The sequence below is a fragment of the Vigna umbellata genome, chromosome 3 (genome assembly GCF_029865625.1).
Source record: "Vigna umbellata cultivar VRB3 chromosome 3, Vumbellata_1.0, whole genome shotgun sequence".
NCBI lineage: Eukaryota > Viridiplantae > Streptophyta > Magnoliopsida > Fabales > Fabaceae > Vigna > Vigna umbellata.
This window is the reverse complement of record NC_142167.1, coordinates 56,079,520-56,085,006: the sequence shown is the minus strand read 5'-3', so window position 1 is coordinate 56,085,006 and position 5,487 is coordinate 56,079,520. Positions and strand designations below refer to the sequence as shown.

The following is a 5,487-nucleotide window of genomic DNA, read 5'->3' as shown; positions in this document are numbered from 1 at the left end:
TGAGGATAGGTTTCATAGTATGTTGATGCACCTACTGAGTTGTTGGAAATGGTGTTACCAATGAGGAGCATTGGTGTCTTGAAGATAATGATTTTGATGATGTTACACAGTGAAAAGTATGAAGACCCTTGTTGTATTCTTGTAGAATAAAATGTTAAGAATTGGAACTGAGAGAGGTTGAGCCGAACGGTGGACAACGGTGAGAGAGAAGAAGAAGGGCACCGAATAGTGGATAGGTGTGAGAGAAAAGAAGAAGGGATTCGAACGGCAGAAGGCGGTGAGGAATTGATTCGAACGGCAGAAAACGGTGAGGGCTCTTGCCGAACAATGGAAGGTAGTGAGGAATCGAGCCAAATGGCAGAAGGCGGTGAGGGCTCAAGCTGAACGATGGAAGAGGTGAAGATCTAGAGCCGACCGTTTGAAGAGTTAATATCCTAATTGTTCTAAGTCTCGTAGATAATTCATTATCACTCACAATAATCGATTATCATTAGTAGTGTAATATGGCTCTTCAATTTTAGACCAGTAGGCTATATATATTTTTGTCAAACCTTTTAAAGGGTTATCTAAGCCATTTGAGATTACATTTTGTTGAGAAAGTTCTCAAATGATAGTGTTTGCTCTTGTTAAATCTTGTGAATAGAAGAAGCTCGAGCTTTGGGATGTCAAAGGTCGGAGCGGTTCTCTTCATGTTGGCTAAGCGTTTTCTTTCAGTTCCTTTGTTGAACGAAGGGTTTTTGTTGCTCTTAATTTCTATTCATCTTATGTAATTGTTAAAACTAGTTTTAGTGAAACAGTTAATCACTCTTTATAGTGATTAACAACTGGACGTAGAATATACTTATTCGAACTAGGATAAAAATCATTTGTGATTTTTCTCTTCCCTACACTCTTTAACTTTCAGCACATCAACTGTTCGATAAAGTTTATAACAAAATTAAAGGAACCATTTTATGACCAAACACGCTTTTCCGCTCTTAACAATCGAATCTGTTTTAACTCCGCTACGCAAAGGCATCTAGGAAGTTATACAAAATGGTCCTTATATTCTTAAAAGTACTGTTGATTGTATTGAAGTGTAAAAACCTTATTTTAATTGGACAAATGAAGAAAAGAGAAGAGCCCAATTTGATATTAAGGCTCGTAACATTATATCTTCTATTGTGGTGCTTGAAGAATTTTATATAATTTCTGTGTGTAAGACAGCGTAGGAGATGTGGGAAGTACTTAGAGTCACACATGAGGGTACTGATGAGTAAAGCGCGCAAGGAAGAACACGCTCATCCAAGAGTACGAGATGTTCAAGATGCAACTGGTGAAACAATTTATGACGTTCAAAAGCGCTTCACACACATTGTGAATCACTTGGTAGGGTTGGGTAAGACCTTTGATGTTGATGAATTGAATGTAAAAATTTTGAAGCCATTGGACAGGTCTTGACAACCAAAGGTGACAGCCATCTCAAAGTCACAACCTCTCCCAAATGTCAATGGCGATTCGTTTGGAAAGCTTTGTGAGCACGAGCTTGAGCTAAATAGATTGACTGCAGAGGAGGATCAAGGAAAGAGGAAGATCTTAGCCTTCAAATATGAAATTTCGAAAGGAGAAAGTTCAAGGAAAAATGATGATGATTACTCTGATGATGAGGAAAACATGAGCCTCGTGATAAAGAAGTTTGCTAAGTTCATGAGAGCAAAAGGAAAGGATAAATACCAAAGAGACACTAGTACACTAAGAGCATACTGCACGGTTATTTTTGCTTTTAGGCACCGGTTCTACAACCGAGGCATATACCGGCGAGGTAAAAAGATTAAACTTTATGCCTCGGTTATAGACCGGGATAAAATGAGACAAGAATATGCCTCGGTTCTTAGATAACCGAGGCAGTAGAGTGTATTTTTTTTATTTTTCCGTACTGACTCTCGTTCACGGTTCATTGTTCATTCATTTCTCAGTCATTCTCTCATTCACGGTTCATTTCTCAGTCATTCTCAGTTCATTCATTTCTCAGTTCATTCTTCCAATTTCAGCTCCCAAAATTTCTTTCAATAATAGCTCAAAAATTTAAAACAAAGAAGAAAAACTGTAACAGGAATCAATCAGCAACACAGTATCATCAATGTCCAAAACCAGAGAACCAAAATGCACAAAGCAAAGGGCAACACAGTATCTTCCCTTCCCTTTCCTTTCTCAGTTCTAATCAATCTATTTCCCTCTCCTCTCTCAGATCCCACTCGCAGTCCAACAATCACCCATGTAATCCACCTGCGCCGCCGCAAGACCCTCCGCATGTTCCTCGCCCGACGCCGATTCCATCCCCCGCCGCAAGATCCCGCGCCCCTCCCCGAGGCCCGCGTCCGCCACAAGCTCAAAGACCTCTTCGTCTCCTCACCTCCGCCACCCCTTAACGAAGACAAAACAATCTTCCATCAGCAACAACAGCAAAGAAAAGAAGAAGAAGAAGAAGAAAACAAAGATCTACCTGTCGAACTCATCCCTAACCGCCCTGAGCCTCCGCCTCCGCACCAGATCTCCCTTCCGGGGCACTCCGCCGCAGCTCTCCGCCCGGTATCCTTCGTCTTCCGCTACCGGTTGCTGAGAAGAGCGTGGCGCCGCAAGATCCCCCGCTCCTCCCCTCGCCGCAGCCACGTCCTCGCCGCAGCCTCGTCCTCGCCGCCGCGCGTCCTCGCTGCGTCCTCGCGTCCACTATCGTCAACGTTGTAGGAGAAGAGGAAGGAAGAAGAGGTGGTCGCAGCAGGAGAAGAGAAGAGAAGAGGGGAAGAGGAGGATTTGGGGAAAACTTTTGATAAATCTCAGATTTAAGGCCCAGTAATATGCCCCGGTTCTATTTTCAACCGAGTCCGTAGGCCCAGTAATATGCCCCGGTTCTATTTTCAACCGAGTCCGTATGTTTCGCATGTGAGCATTACGCCTCGGTTCAGTCTGGAAACCGAATTAGTATCTTTTTTAGACACCGGTTATCTAATAACCGAGGCATATAATGCTTTTAAAATTACCAGAGTGCCACCGCGTTTTGATAGACTTCGGTTCCGTAGAAACCGAGGCATAATGTCCGAGTTTAAAACGTCATTTTTTACTAGTGAGAAAGGAAGAAAAATCAAGGATCTCCATCAAGCATCAAGTGTTATGGATGTGGAGAAAGAGGACATGTAAAGACTGATTGTCCTAAGAACAAAAGAAGTGAAGAAAAGAAACTATTGTGCTCTTGTTTGGTCCATCTAGAATTAAGAGTTTTGGTGGAAACTATTGTGCTCTGTGATTGTTGATGATTATACTATATTTACTTGGACATTCTTTTAACGTTGAAAAGTGAAACTTTTAAAGCATTCAAAACTTTTGCAAAACGTGTTCAAAATGAAAAGGATTTGAAAATCAAAACTTTGAGAAGTGATCACGGTGGTGAATTTCAAAATGAATCTTTTGAAAAGTTTTGTGATAAGTATGGAATAACTCATAATTTTTCTACTCCTAGAACTCCCCAACAAAATGGGGTTGTTGAAAGGAAAAATAGGTCATTAGAAGAACTAGCTAGAACTTTGTTAAATGAGTCTAATGTACCTAAATACTTTTGGGTTGATGCAGTTAGTACTGCTTGTTATGTGCCAGACACAACAAGCAATACTAAGAATGCTCATGAAGACATCTTGTTAATGTGAATCCCACTTTAGGGTAATCTAGTTCATATTTCAAAACTTTGAATTAAGTCTTTCCACTCATTTGTCCAACCAATGTTCATTAGCCTATTCATCAATCTAAAATTCACAAACATAATTTGAATGTGTAAATGATTGAGGATAAAGTCTCAATTACACTCCGAAAGACATTCTAGCTAGAGTAAGTCCATTACAAGGTCTTATAGTTCATATTTCAAAACTTGTAATGGTAATTTCCACTCATTCTCAATCAATTCAAATCTAAATATGATATACACTTAAAAAAAATAGAAACATAATTGGAATGAATCTTTATGCATTGGGCTCATTTCTAACTCGAGAAGACATCTCAAAAATATATGCTCATTGTGGAGTCAACTAATTCCCAAAGGAGTCATAGAAATGCAGAGTTACAAATTCCTTATCAATTTCAAAGCATAACAATTGCAGAAATCAAAAGCAAAGAAAAAAAAATTCGCAATGCAAACAAGAATAGAACAAAAGCACATAACTTAACTTTATTAACATGAAAAGAGAATTACACACTACCGGACTACCAAACCACTTGCGACTTTCACTCTCGCAAGCCTATCGGTGAAATCTAGTAGCCAAGAAATTCTACCTCTATGAAAGCGTAAAAACCCTAATCTACAAAATGTGAAAAAGGAAAGTGTTTATTACATGGTAGAAGCCCCTTTATATAGGGTTTGAAGAAAATGGAAAAGAGAAGAGAAAATGAAAGAGGGAAAAGCGGAAACTTGCTTGGGACGTTTCATAATCGGATGGCCCTCTTCAGTTTGCATCCTCGGTTCTTTCCAGCCGTTTGATCTTCTTCACGTGGCAGCTCCGGTTAGCTTCTTCTCCGAGTAGGTCATGCGTTTTTCTCTTCTTCCTCTCGCCTCACTCTTTCTCGCGAACCTTAGAGGGTTTTCTCGAGTCACTCTCCTCTTGCTCGAAAGAGTGTTTCTGCCTCCTGAATAACAAGTGAAAATGACCCCTTAGGAAGTTGTAGCTTGAAACACGTTGTTTCACTTAAGTTGGTGCCAGCCCAATCCACTACATTTTCATTAGACCAAGAGCGGCCCATTCTATTTGTTTGCATCTACCCAACAGCATTGGCCTATTTACTTCAAATAAGTTAGGGCAACACAACAACAGTACAATGTAGTGGCATCAACACCAATGTAGCAGGCTAGTGCAATTCAGAAGAACAAGCGGCCCAATTTGTTTCCAATCAGCAGCAGCTCAAAGCCTAAACAACCAATGTAGCGGCCAAGCCGATGTGCACAGCGTGGAAGGAGCTGCCAAAAGCATTTCAGCCCAATCATCAAATGGCCCAATCTGCAATTTAAACAAAAGAAAGATTAATTTTTACAATTAAAGAAAAATTAAACTTAACTAAGAAAAACAATTTTTTTTATTAAAGGATTTTCTAAAAGATATTATTTTCCTACTTATTCACAAAAATACTAAAAATACACTTAAAAATCTATTTTTAGCTAAACTTCTATAAAACTAAAGAATTAAATGAAAAACCTAAAAGAATCCTAATTCTAAACAATAAAAAACTAAAAGAAGCTAAGAAAGTGATGGAAGCACTAGTGCAGTCAAGGGAATCGACAATGGTTATTTTCGCTGATAGGCATCGGTTCCTGAACCGAGGCATATTCAGACGAGGCAAAAAGTGGTAGACTTTATGTCTCGGTTGAGGACTGAGACATAAAATGGTAGGATTATGCCTCGGTTCTTATGAACCGAGGCCTTTCCTCCCCTCTACTGCCTCGGTTAGAGCTTGAACCGAGGCAATAAGGTC

General features: G+C 39.8%; 1 long non-coding RNA gene across 1 annotated transcript; it reads right to left on the bottom strand.

The window, feature by feature from the left end:
• Positions 1 to 2,084: 2,084 nt before the first annotated feature.
• LOC148203047 (uncharacterized) lies at positions 2,085 to 3,030 on the bottom strand. The gene is made up of 2 exons (XR_015785314.1): positions 2,483 to 3,030; positions 2,085 to 2,403 (listed from the first exon to the last, which is right to left on the bottom strand). It is a non-coding gene; the product is annotated as an uncharacterized LOC148203047 (long non-coding RNA).
• Positions 3,031 to 5,487: the final 2,457 nt, after the last annotated feature.